The 14266-nt window shown below is 41.1% G+C and overlaps 1 long non-coding RNA gene across 1 annotated transcript; it reads left to right on the top strand.

Annotated features, from left to right (window-relative positions):
* Positions 1–2058: 2058 nt before the first annotated feature.
* LOC130130559 (uncharacterized) lies at positions 2059–5968 on the top strand. Its single transcript, XR_008812170.1, has 3 exons — positions 2059–2140; positions 4771–4814; positions 5707–5968. It is a non-coding gene; the product is annotated as an uncharacterized LOC130130559 (long non-coding RNA).
* The last annotated feature ends 8298 nt before the right edge of the window (positions 5969–14266 follow it).

Genomic DNA, 14266 nt, shown 5'->3' with positions numbered 1-14266 from the left:
GTCTTTTAATATCAACTAACCTATATACTATATCACAACTAATATCCCATATTCTCTGTATTACTATTTATCTAAACACTCCTACTACACTTGATTCCATTCGTCATTCTAGACTTCTAGACCCTAGAAGATTACTAGACCCTGTGATGGCCTGACGACCTCTCCAGAGTGTCTCCCCGCCTGCCACCCAGTGACTTGCTGGGATAGGCTCTGAGAGCAAGATAAGCGGTTTGGATAATAGATGGATTGATGGATTCTAGACTTTAAAACTGTTTTTTTTTACTTGACGTTTTACCATCACTGCTACTTGTATAAACTTCTTTGCACGTGGCAAAAAAAATTCGATTTGAATTTGAACTGTCGTGACTGCTGGATGATCTGTGTGTCGGGGGGGGCGGGGGGGACAGGTACTGAAAAATGGCCCTAGAATTTTTTTACCCAGACCAGCTCGCCAAAACCAGCCTGCAGATACCCCCCCCACCCCCGCCCCATCGACGCACATATCAACACACCAGCCCTTACTACCACCACTCATAAGCGTAATGGATGGATACTTCAGGCTACTGTAACATTAATAGAGCCATTTTAAGAGCAAGTGAAAGGTTTGTCAACAATAGGCCACACACACACACACACACACAAGTTTGCGCAGCTATCCTTATTAGGACATTATTAGGCACAGACTTCCATTCATTGTGGACAGCCTAACCAAAAACCTCAACCCTAACCATAACCAATTCATGCCTAACCCCAGCCTTAACGTAACCTCAAGTCACACCTTACCCCTAACCTCAACCAGGACGTCAGAAACGACATTTTGCCTCTCTAGGACCAGGCTTTGGTCTCCATGAGGACTACTGGTCCCAGCAAGGTTAGTCTTCATACCAGAAAAGACGTCCAAAAGGTAACAAAAACATGCACACACCTGTAGCATAGGCAGAAATGACAATGTGGGTGGACACAGAGAAAATCAGGTGCCCGTCCGGTTTCTGACATGCATATGTTAACCAAACTAGGTCATTACTACTGTACTTGCCTGAATGCACCACATTACAAGCCTCATGCATCATCAGAGATAATGTTACAGACAATAAGATGTTAACATTAACAGCATCGGATAGCCTGGCATGGCGGCCACATATTCATTCACACACACACACACACACACACAGCTGACAGACACAACAGCATCATTAATTATGCGTATGGATAGAGGTACACTAACATGCTCAGTAACGTTAAAGATGACCCTTGAACATAGCCTGGCACTGCGGCCACACACACACAGCATAAAATTCAACTGTACACCCAACAAACAATAATATTGTAATAGGCAATAGGCTACTACCGTCCGAAAATGTACTTACAAACTGGTGCAGCAGCAAGCGACTGGGTTGAGAATGGTGACTGAACTTGTTGTGACAAACTTAAGCAACCCGCTTTGTTTCGCCATGGGTTTTGTCTTGACAGACATTAAAAGCAGCTAGCTAGCTAGCTAGCTAGTCCAACGTAGGCTTCTGCTCCTCCATTCAATGCGCGCGCGGGCTGTACAGCGGGAAGGAGGAGGGGCTACTCGCAATCTGGCATTTGCGAAACGAACTGCCACTCAAACGAATCTGACCTATCAATATCATGACAAACAAGAAGCAAGAAACAAGCGTTGTTTTATTTTTTATTGGCCGCGTTGTTAGATAAATAAAACAGTATTCATTGACTGCTATTCACTGGATGAGCCAGCAAAAAAGCAAGCCTTCTGATTGGGTGAGCCTGAGTGCCAAAAGTGGTAACAGGTGTGTTGAGGACGTGGGCTGGCTAATAATCAAAGTGGGCCGACGACACATCTCTCTCGCTCTTGTTGCTCAAGAAACTGGGGGGGGGGTCGCTGCTCAAGCGGCCACAGACCGACGGGCCTACGGCTCCCGATGGCCAGCCCGTCTATGGGGGGGGGTGGTATATTGTCTTGTGACGCTTTGACAATCTGCTCTGTTCACAAAATGCAAAACTGTCATTTAGATCCATCAGTATTATAATTACCATGCAGGTGGCTGGTATGTCAGAGGAAGACGCAGAGGACAGGAAGAGATGGAAACGGAAGATCTGCTGTGGCGACCCCTAACGGCAGCAGCCGAAAGTAGTAGAAGTAGGATAATTACCATGCCTGTATTTATTGAGTTTTCTAAGACAATGGCGTACGTACCATACAAAATCAGCATATGCCATCCCAAATATTAATCTGCCCCTCCCTTTGCCTGGTTTGACTTACTCACAACCCCATCCATCCATCCATCCATCCCACCACCCAGTCCTACCCAAACAGGCTACAATTGTCACCCCAAAGGTCAAAATGATCAATTAACATAATAATAACGTAAAGGAAATTAAACACATGGCGGTGTACATAAAAACGTATTTTGCATACACACACACACACACACACACACACACACACATATATAAATATATCGGAGCCCCCGGAGGACATACATACATACATACATACGTACATACATTTTCCAAGCCGCTGAGTAAACAAACAAGAAAACAGAAAAGCAAATTCATAAAGGTTTGCATGACCTCTGATAGACCCACTCGTTTCAAAAAGTGATCAGAAGTCATTTTTTGGCTACTCTTTCCAGATTAATCCCATTTTTTTGTTGTTGGTATATTTGCCATTACTGGACACTTCATTTTATTTAAACTTGTTTCCAGCACTCCGCAGTCTACACCCAGCTACAGACCAATGGCCACTCTTTCAAGGATGAGGATGTGCATATCCTTGATAGGGAGGAACCAACAATTATGTTATTGAATTAATATAATATTAATTAACATTAATGTTAGTCATTCCTCTGTGTGGAGTTTGCATGTTCTCCCCGTGTCTGCATGGGTTTCGTCCGTGTGCTCCGGTTTCCTCCCACAGTCCAAAGACATGCAGGTCAGGTGAATCGGCCGTACTAAATTGTCTCTAGGTGTGAATGTGTCTGCCCTGTGATGGACTGGCGACCTGTCCAGGGTATTTCCCCCGCCTTCCACCCAATGACTGCTGGGATAGGCTCCAGCACCCCGCCCCGCAACCCTGATTAGGATATGCGGCTATATATATATATATATATATATATATATATATCCATCCATTATCTTAACCGCTTATAGCGGGGATGCTGGAGCCTATTCCAGCAGTCATTGGACAGCAGGCGGGGAGACACCCTGGACAGGCCACCAGGCCATCACAGGGCCGACACACACACACACACACACACACACACACACACACACACACACACACACACACACACACACACACACACACACACATCCATCATCCAAACCGCTTATCCTGCTCTCAGGGTCACGGGGATGCTGGAGCCTATCCCAACAGTCATTGGGCGGCAGGCGGGGAGACACCCTGGACAGGCCGCCAGACCATCACACAGGGCCTGCATACACACACACACAACCACAGACATTCATAGGGGCAATTCAGTATGGCCGATTCACCTGACCTACATATCTTTGGAGTGTGGGAGGAAACTGGAGCCCCCAGAGGAAACCCACGCAGACATGGGGAGAACATGCAAACTCCACACAGAGAATGACCCGGGACGACCCCCAAGGTTGGACTACCCCGGGGCTCAAACCCAGGACCTTCTTGCTGTGAGGCGACTGCACTAACCACTGCACCACCGTGCTGCATATATGTATATATATTCATATATACTATATATATATATACTTAGCACAAAAAGTAAGGAAATTTGTGTTTGGTATATTATTTCTTTGCTGTAACAATGCTTCTTGGCAATAAATCTTATACCGTTGGAAAGCCTGTTTGTTTCCCTTTTAAATGGTGCCACATTTGTAAGGAACATGCATTTGAGGGATGAGCAGCAGAGCTGAGTGTGTGGGTTGCGCCCATGAAAATTTTGCCAAATCTTCTCTGCCAATGCCAAACAGCTTATTTTGCTGTTGCTGTTGACTCTTGTTTTGAGCTTCTGGTACCCCAGATGCTGACAACCAGGTGCCTGATATAAGATTTATTGCCAAGAAGCATTGTTACAACAAAGAAATAATCTACCAAACACAAATTTCCTTACTTTTTGTGATAAGTTTATATATATATTTAATCCAGTGATACTAGTAATTCTTTAATTGACAGTACAGGCTTGTTTCATGCCATAAGCAATCATCAGCTGTCATCAAATTGACAGCTGATGATTGCTCATGGCATGAAACAAGCCTGTACTGTCTCATAAAGAATTTTATTTGTTTATTTATTTATAATTATCATCATGTTGGCAAATTGAAATGAACTCGGAAGATCCAAACTAGCAAATTGCCGATGTTTTTCCTCCACTTGGGTTCCAACTAGAAAACAGTGGACTTTACAATTTGATTGATTTGATAATATAATAATTTCATGTGTGTGTGTGTGTGTGTGTGTGTGTGTGTGTGTGAGCCCTGTGATGGCCTGGCAGCCTGTCCAGGGTGTCTCCCTGCCTGCTGCCCAATGACTGCTGGGATAGGCTCCAGCATCCTCGCAACCCTGACAGCAGGATAAGCGGTTTGGGTAATGGATGGATGGATGGATATATGTGTGTATATATGTATGTATGTATATATGTGTGTGCGTGTGTGTGTGTGTATGTGTATGTGTGTGTGTGTGTGTGTGTGTGTGTTTATAGCTGCACACCTTCATCCATTATCATATTTTGTCAATTCTTATCATTTGCATTTCATTTGTATAATATCCTCTACCTCTTAATCCACAAGGTTGGCAGCCGCGATTTCACTGAGTCATCATCACCATCTTCGAGGTAAGCATCTTCTTTTTCTAGTTTTGGTTGAGATGAGGTAAAATGATTGTCTTCGGCTACAGGAATAGCTTTTGTGTGACCATAATAATGTAAAGGATTCCCCCATTACAATAAGGTTAACTCAGAAATATCATTTGCAACCACTGGACCAACTTCTATATGGACATTTTATGATTGTTGTAGCTTTTGAATACACTGCCAGACAACAGTTTGTCTGACCTTTCACCCTGACCTTAAACTGTTATACTGATCAGTTGTAAACAGGGATGAATAAATGAGTAATACTGCCCTTATAAGCTATTACTGCATGTTTGTTAACATTAGAAGACGTCTTTATCTTTTAAATCCAATGTTTGATAACAGCATAACAAGAAAAACACAAGAAAATGTAACCATCGAATCTAGTAAGTGCTATTAAGAAAAGGCTAAAATTAGATTTAAAAACACGGAAAAACTGCACTTATAAGAAGAGCTAATTTATTATTCAGTAATCATGAAGTATGATCACGTTAAATGGTGGGAAACTTATCTTGTGATCAGCCTGGCCGAGAGTTTTATACCAACAAACAAGTGCCTCACACTTCTCTGGTCTCTATTGAATGATTCCTCCATTTGCTGTAAATTTGTTTTCTCCTAAAACTTGAATTTCTCTCCTTAGTCCTATGGGGACTCCTAGTAGGTTACTTTGCTCTTATTAATAACCAACAGGATTATTAGCGGGATACAAAGGTGCTGCTGACCCTTGTTCTCTTTCTGATTCTTTGCCGATAACCTTGGCTTATTCTAGGTTATTCTAGGCTTATTCTACAGTCACAATTATTTCAGGTCATTCCAGATGAGAGTTTCTGCATAACAGCTAGTAAAACAGAGGTGTTAATGCCCATTTGCATAGCTAAAGATCAGAGGTTTGGACCAAGTCATTGCTTTCCAAGTCCCAAGTCCCAAGTCAAGATTTACAAGTCTCAAGTCAAGCCCAAAGTCAAGATTTACAAGTCCCAAGTCAAGATGTACAAGTCCCAAGTCAAGTCCCAAGTCAAGATTTACAAGCCTCAAGTCAAGCCCCAAGTCAAGATGTACAAGACCCAAGTAAAGATGTACAAGCCCTAAGTCAAGTCCCAAGTCCTAAACTTTGAGTTTGAAGTCTAAAACAAGTCATTATGCACTCCGTCGAATTTAATGCCATTTCAAAATTTCAACAACAAATTAGTTTAATATACTAAATATGCAAATCCTGAATGCTTTCTATTTATTATGGGTTGATTCAAAAAGTGGATCTGTATTAACGGAAATAAAGATTTATTTGCCACAGACTTTTTAAAAGCACTTTTTGTCTCTGAGTTTAGAGAAGGTATTGAGTCTTTCAAGTCAAAAGTCTCAAGTCCAAGTGAAGTCATGAGTTATGGGTGTTAAAGTAAAAGTCCAGTTGCAAGTCTTTTTCAGTTTTGTCAAGTCTAAAGTCATCAAATTTGTGACTTGAGTCTGACTCAAGTCCAAGTCATGTGACTCGAGTCCATGTGCTAGAGTCATGGTTTGTGTAGTCAGGGCTGGCTTAATGTAGTGTGGAATTAACTATGTATGTATGTATGTATGTATGTATGTATGTATGTATGTATGTATGTATGTATGTATGTATGTATGTATGTATGTATGTATGTATGTGTGTGTGTATATATACGTATGTGGGCACATCCTCACATCTTTAGGTGGAGCATTGTTGGCATTCCCAAAGGTTAAAGGCAGAAAGCGACAGTGTTTTTGTGTCAAGAGTCCCTAAAAAAAAACATCCAGTCTGTCAGAGGAGACTCTTCCAAGCAAGCTTTTTTTTCTATTATAATGTTGTTTTAACTTTTTTCGGTATGTTCCTTCACGTTTTGTTCATTTCCCCCTACTTTTAATTTCAGTTGTTTTGCTTTAGCCTATGTATCACTTGTCAGATGTGAATCATTTAAAACAGTGCATGATTTTCCCACCTCTTTTTTTTTTACACCGATGTAGTACTGTATGATTTCTGAGAGGTCACCTCTGTCAACACCTTGTCGACGCGTACGTGCACATTGCAACGAAGACGAGCAAAAATAACACTTAACAGAAGGAAACACAAGTAGACCTGTGACATCAGGGGACCGTGAATGAGCTTATGATGAACTCTAAAAGACACGTCGCGTGTCAGATGTTGCACAGAGACAGAGAAATCATCTGAGATGCGGAGAGGAGACGAAGATCCGGCACGATAATAAACTCGCCTGCAGCCGGACAAGTCAATGCATATTAAAAAAAAAAGAAAAAGAAAAAGTAAATGTCAGCCTCGCTAGGCCGCCTGCCCTCCTCAGCCTGGGAAAGGCGCGGGCTGGACAAGGGCCTCTTTGTCTGGTGCTGTTAAATTAACACTACACAGAGAGCAGGGCAGAGAAGTGCACTTGAGGAGAACTCCTACAGATAAAGGCAAGCTGGGTACTAACTTCCTTTACTTATTCATTTTGGCCAAAAGAAAAGAGAAAAAATCGGCACAATTTGCAGTAGCTACAGTGCTGGCATATATAAACTAGCTGATTGGTTGCCTTCATAATCCATTGTGTTTCACAGACGAAGCGAACGAAAACAGACCAGGAATTTGACCGGTGCATGAGAAGAAAAAAAAAGTTAAATCATTATTAAATGTAGGTAAAAATGGGGCTACACCCCCTGTCCAGGAAGGGCATAACTGGTTCCAAGGAGGTCCTTATCGTTTGAAATAAAGCCTCAAAGATTGGGAAAAATACTATTATTATTCAGAAATTAAGCTCTGGTAGCTACCGGGGACGTTCTAAGAAGTTGTCATATATACAAACTTGGAAGTGTGTTTCGCTTTGATAACGAGATTTGTTCGCTGAGTTTGATGTGTGGATTTGTTGATCACCTCAGATTATTGGCAATGGCTTATATCCTGCTTATTTGCTTATGTTCGAAATAAATCATTCATTCATTCATAATAACTGTTCATAATCTACATAATCATGCATGGTCATTTTGGCCAATCACACTTACACTGGTCAGTATTATTAGATTATATAGTCTCAGATAGTCAGTCTCAGTCTTGGTACATGACATCAGGATGTGTCTTTATTTTTTCTCTGTCTCTCATTTGTTTTTGATGCCTTTTCTTTTTTCTCCTATTGATTACAGTGGTTGAGTTTGTACTGTGCAGCACAACTTGCATTGACTTTGAACTATGCAGTGCAGTGGGAATTGAGTTTGAAATGTATAGTAGCTGAATGAGAAGGGGTAGGAAAAAATAAGTGTACACTTCCTCCTACTCCTTTTCTAACGTGTAACAAATAATTTGATGCATATGGAGACCTGTTCGCTGAGTTTGATGGGTGGATTTGTTGATCACTTCAGATTATTGGCAATGGCTTATCTGTATGTTGTATCCTGCTTCTTTACATGTTCGAAATAAATCATCATTCATTCATTTCAGTCATTCAGATACATCAGCACTATGTGTTCAAGCTCAGCTCAAACGTGACCACATGACCTGCGTTAAGGGTGATTGGCCGAAATAATCACGCACGATGAGCGTCGGCGGTAAGTAATGCCCACTGACGATCACCGTGATTAAAATCAGACAAAGGAAACAAAAAGTAAACACTACTCTTCCACGCGCAGCACTGCGGTAAACCACATGGTTAAGCTCATCAGCAGCTGCTTGACTTGTTCGCCTTTTAGCAGGGCGGGATTTAAACAAGCGCGACAGGCGCGTGCTTGTCAATAGAGCAAGCGCGCGGTCACAGTACCTCTCACATAAAAAAAAAACACACAAAAACGAGACTTTCCCACGCTCGCGACTGAAAACGTGACCGGAGATGACCACGTTAAAGGCACCAGGGATTAGACAGCAGGTGAGCTCAGTTCTGGCAGAACAGCCTTCAGCAGGTACCACAAACCGGGACTGACGCTCCACTTCTGGTCCGTTTTAGTCAACAAAGTTAGCTGCCTACAACCTGACGCAACATATCAAAACTGAAAAAGGGGACACTGCGGATTTGACTTCATTTGGAGGCGACACTTGGCAAGGAGCTGATAAAATGGCACCACTGAAAGGAGAAAGAAATACAGAAGAAGAAGAAAAAAAGAAACAACAGAGAGAAGGAAGGGGAAAAAAGCTCCACTTACCATCCACCAGGTCCTGGCCGACATGTCATAACAAAGCTGCCATTTAATGGAGCTCTCCTCCAGTTTTCCAGCCATCTCTGTGTTGCGAGCTCTCATCGGGACGCAGCTCAACCTAAGACACCTTAATCAAGGGGACATCAGTGGAGACATGCTGTGCCCACATGTAGGCCAATCCTCGGCAGACTGCATTATGGGAAAAAAAAGAGGCAACAACTTGACCACTGACTTGAAACTGACTTGTAATTACAAGAGCCGTGACCTGCGACCATTGCCCCCTCCCCCTCCTACAGTAACCCCCCCCCCCCGTTACACACACACACACACACACACACACTCTGCAAAACTGCAGAGATGATGCTTAACTTGTTAAAACAGCTGAACTTATTGGAATACTCATAAGCAAAAACGTGATTTTCAGCTCTTATAATGAATTAATCAAACTGAACTCTCCATTTCTAACCCCCCCCCCCCATGGATCTTGGGAGAAAATGAATTCAGCAGTACCTCCAATTTGTAAGTTTTTCTACTCAGTTGTCGTGGGTTACATTACTTACTGAAAATTGATGAATTGTGTTTGTAACCGTGGCAACCATAAAAACAAACACACACATACGCCGTACAATCACACACAAGCACACATGCACATGCGCGCACGCTCGCGCATACACAAAACAAACACACACGCGAGCAAACACACACCCATCAGTTTGGATTAGTTTCCGAAGCAGCATTCGGGAACAGGAGCATCATTCTCTTGCGGAGCCTGTGAATTGGGATGTGGGAGTCAGACGCTTCGTGCTTTGTGAGTCACTGCTGACCTCAGGCCTGAAGTGTTTGTCTCTGTTTCAACCTCATCAACCCCTCGTTTGTCCCGAGAAAAACTGTCTGTTTTGACATGTCCGCTGAAAAGAGTCGAGAAGGCTGATATCACTATGTGGTAGTGCCGGGCAGTGTGGAAAATACCAGCATCAAGATGAACAGAGGGAATTTCACACAGTATTGATACACATCACGATATCTGCTCACATGTAAAAATGTTTAAGAATGCAGTTCATGCAGTTCAAGAATGCAGTTCATCAGATTGAACTGTTTGGTGATTAATTATGACCCGGTCTTACTTTGTGGTATGGAGCAAAGTCACTTGCAAACAGTGGGATGATACTGTGAATTCATATTACTTGGATCTCAGTGTCTCAACGATTTGCTGATGTGCAGACAAACTGTATTCTCATCTCATGCACACACACACACACACACACACACACACACACACACACACACACACACACACACATATATATATATATATACACTACCGTTCAAAAGTTTGGGATCACCCAAACAATTTCGTGTTTTCCATGAAAAGTCACACTTATTCACCACCATATGTTGTGAAATGAATAGAAAATAGAGTCAAGACATTGACAAGGTTAGAAATAATGATTTGTATTTGAAATAAGATTTTTTTACATCAAACTTTGCTTTCGTCAAAGAATCCTCCATTTGCAGCAATTACAGCATTGCAGACCTTTGGCATTCTAGCTGTTAATTTGTTGAGGTAATCTGGAGAAATTGCACCCCACGCTTCCAGAAGCAGCTCCCACAAGTTGGATTGGTTGGATGGGCACTTCTTTGAGCAGATTGAGTTTCTGGAGCATCACATTTGTGGGGTCAATTAAACGCTCAAAATGGCCAGAAAAAGAGAACTTTCATCTGAAACTCGACAGTCTATTCTTGTTCTTAGAAATGAAGGCTATTCCATGCGAGAAATTGCTAAGAAATTGAAGATTTCCTACACCGGTGTGTACTACTCCCTTCAGAGGGCAGCACAAACAGGCTCTAACAGGTACTATTTAATGAAGATGCCAGTTGGGGACCTGTGAGGCGTCTGTTTCTCAAACTAGAGACTCTAATGTACTTATCTTCTTGCTCAGTTGTGCAACGCGGCCTCCCACTTCTTTTTCTACTCTGGTTAGAGCCTGTTTGTGCTGTCCTCTGAAGGGAGTAGTACACACCGGTGTAGGAAATCTTCAATTTCTTAGCAATTTCTCGCATGGAATAGCCTTCATTTCTAAGGACAAGAATAGACTGTCGAGTTTCAGATGAAAGTTCTCTTTTTCTGGCCATTTTGAGCGTTTAATTGACCCCACAAATGTGATGCTCCAGAAACTCAATCTGCTCAAAGAAGTGCCCATCCAACCAATCCAACTTGTGGGAGCTACTTCTGGAAGCGTGGGGTGCAATTTCTCCAGATTACCTCAACAAATTAACAGCTAGAATGCCAAAGGTCTGCAATGCTGTAATTGCTGCAAATGGAGGATTCTTTGACAAAAGCAAAGTTTGATGTAAAAAAAATCTTATTTCAAATACAAATCATTATTTCTAACCTTGTCAATGTCTTGACTCTATTTTCTATTCATTTCACAACATATGGTGGTGAATAAGTGTGACTTTTCATGGAAAACACAAAATTGTTTGGGTGATCCCAAACTTTTGAACGGTAGTGTATATACGTATATAGTTCATAGAGATGTTCTTTCCCTTCCCATGTAGCCTTATTCTTTATTGACAGCTGATGATTGCTTATGGCGTGAAACAGGCTTGTACTGTCTCATAAAGAATTTACTTGACTAACTGGATTATTTTGCTCCTTATTTGTTGAGCACTTTCCCTACCTTTGAGTGTTTCTTTTAACGAAGTTATAGTTCATAGAGATGAACTAACATCAGTGGATTTTTTTTTCAATTCAGATGTCTCAAACAGTTGATTGATAAAACGGCATTTGTTGCTAGCTGCAGTTAGGACACTGAACAAGTCCATGTAAATGTTATCTGAGAGTCAGCTGAAAGGACCTTTTCTCCCCTGCCGCATACCAAGCCTCCTCACTGAGGCCGCTCAGCAGCAGCTGGATTTCCCCACATGGACTGTGGGCGGATTTAGCAACGGTAAGACATGAACGGCAGTTTATCCGAGCCTGTTCGGTTCGAGAGTTCATGGCACAGCACCGGGATTATAATACCAGGCCCCCACCAAAGAGAACGAAAGTGCAGTGGCGGTCAGCACTTAAAGCTATCTGTAAACAAAACAGGGACTGTAATTTATTATGACATTTGTGGTTTCTAGCGAGAATATTCCTGTTTGGAATTACAAACAGCCAGCACTTAAAAATGGCCATCACAGTTGTCTTTATCACTTAGTCTCATCACTCCCATGTTCCCATTTTGCATACACTACTGGAGCAACTTGGCCACTCAAAAAAAAAAAATGGTTCCAGCATTGGACTGGATGTAAAAAAAAAAACTGACTTAAAATGAATTAGGACCCACTCAAGTCTGCATCATGTCTGGAAACAAATCATTCATAGTTATGTTTGGCTATGACACATATTTGGAACGTTTTTTGTTTATTAACCTTTTTGAATTTAATTGTTTACTAAGGTCAGTTAAAGACCGGCACGAGAGAAGAATTTAGCTCTCTACACTGTACCCAAAAGATGCACGATTATGTAAAAACTTAACCCTAATCTGTTTTGCCATACAGATAATAACATAAACGGGTCCCTTTAATTTGGGTTTGCCAGCCAACCTATCGGCATTGCCAGACAGAGTCCGCACTAAAAGTTATCAATAGCTTTATCAATACTGGTTCTTTGGCACACCTACATCCAACAGATCCATTATTAATGTTATTAGCTGCAGCTGTGTTTATCCTGCTATGCTAACACCACAGCGTACCGAGACCAGCCTGGCATGTTTTTAACCTTTACATGGATTTTAACCTGTAGATGTCAACAAACTCACTAAAACGGTCTAGGGTTTAGTTACACTTTAAAGAAAATCTTTACCATCTTAACCATTTAAACATTAATAAGAGTTTATGCTGTTTTATACTAAGATTAGTTGTCTCCTGTTAACAAACAAACATGCTGCTGGAACTCTTATTAGTGAGACATTGAATGGTTTGATGCATATGATGTGTGCTGCTGCACCTTAAGAGCCAAATATAGCATTGCTATACTATACTGTACTATACTACATTATACTATACTAATCCATAATATACGACACTATATTATTACACTGCACTGTAACTTTTACTCTATCTTTTTATTTGTTTTAAAATGCCTTTTTATCACCCTATCATGCTTTTCTTAATGCCTTTTATTTTTTATGTAAAGCACTTTGAATTGCCTTGTTGCTGAAATGTGCTATACAAATAAATTTCCCTTGCTTTGCCTTACTATAAAATTCACTATGCTATACTATACTATACTATACTATACTGTACTATACTATACTATACTCTGTAGTATATATCATCTATAGACACTGGCTACCATTTGTCAGGCATTTTCACACTAGCTGCTGCCATCTGATGAGTAACCAGAGTAGATACTATCTGTTCTGTTTTCCCTCCTCATCACTTGAGATAAGTTCAGCAAGTGAGCAGCGTCTTACAGTGGTGGAACTTTTTCTTTCTTTCTTTTTTTCTTTGGCACTCGTGTGGATTTTCAGTGAGTAAACTGATACTCTGTTATCATGGTTAAAGAGTATCTATGCAGTGTTGTAGTGAAAAGAAAGGGGGCGGGGGGGTAATAGGTTGAGACCAGACCTGTTTCTGTTTGGATCTGGATCCCTTGTTCACCTGCATCTGTGGGGTGGGTGGCTTAAATGTTGAAAAATTTAATGTTGAAAAATGTTCAGGTTCATTTTTGTCAACACATTTCCATGTACTCAATGTATATTTTAAGATAGGATTTGGATATAATTTAATTTATTCTAAAAAAAGGCATGTCTCCTACTATCTGTATATATATTTACATTCTCTTATCTGATAAAACTCTTTTGCCCTCTACATACCAATGCAATTGTGCAAAAACCTGTTTTTCTTCGGGGTTTTCAAAAGACTCATCAGCAGGATATTATCTAGATCTGCACATACGTATTTCTCCTAAGGGTTTCAGTTGCTGCCATACATGCCCCCTCAGTGTAATATCTCAATATGTATATACATTCTGCTTATTTCTGTCATTACTGGCACCCATGACATCCTGTCACAGCAGTTGGTCAGCATCTTACAACAACAATATAAATTCTGTATTAAAAACACTATATATTTCTTAAATGTCAACCAACCAACCAATCAAGTTTTTTTCTTTTCTTTCTCATGCAAAACTTTGCCATGCTATAGTGACTTACTGTATAGGAACAACCCACCAAGTTAAATTCTTTAAATGTGCAAACTTGCTCTGGCAATAAGTCTGACTCTGAATAAAAATGATTTGCAAAATTGCATTTGAG

This window comes from Lampris incognitus, chromosome 20 (assembly GCF_029633865.1).
Source record: "Lampris incognitus isolate fLamInc1 chromosome 20, fLamInc1.hap2, whole genome shotgun sequence".
In the NCBI taxonomy this organism is placed as follows: Eukaryota; Metazoa; Chordata; class Actinopteri; order Lampriformes; family Lampridae; genus Lampris; species Lampris incognitus.
This window is presented reverse-complemented; position numbering and strand designations above follow the sequence as displayed.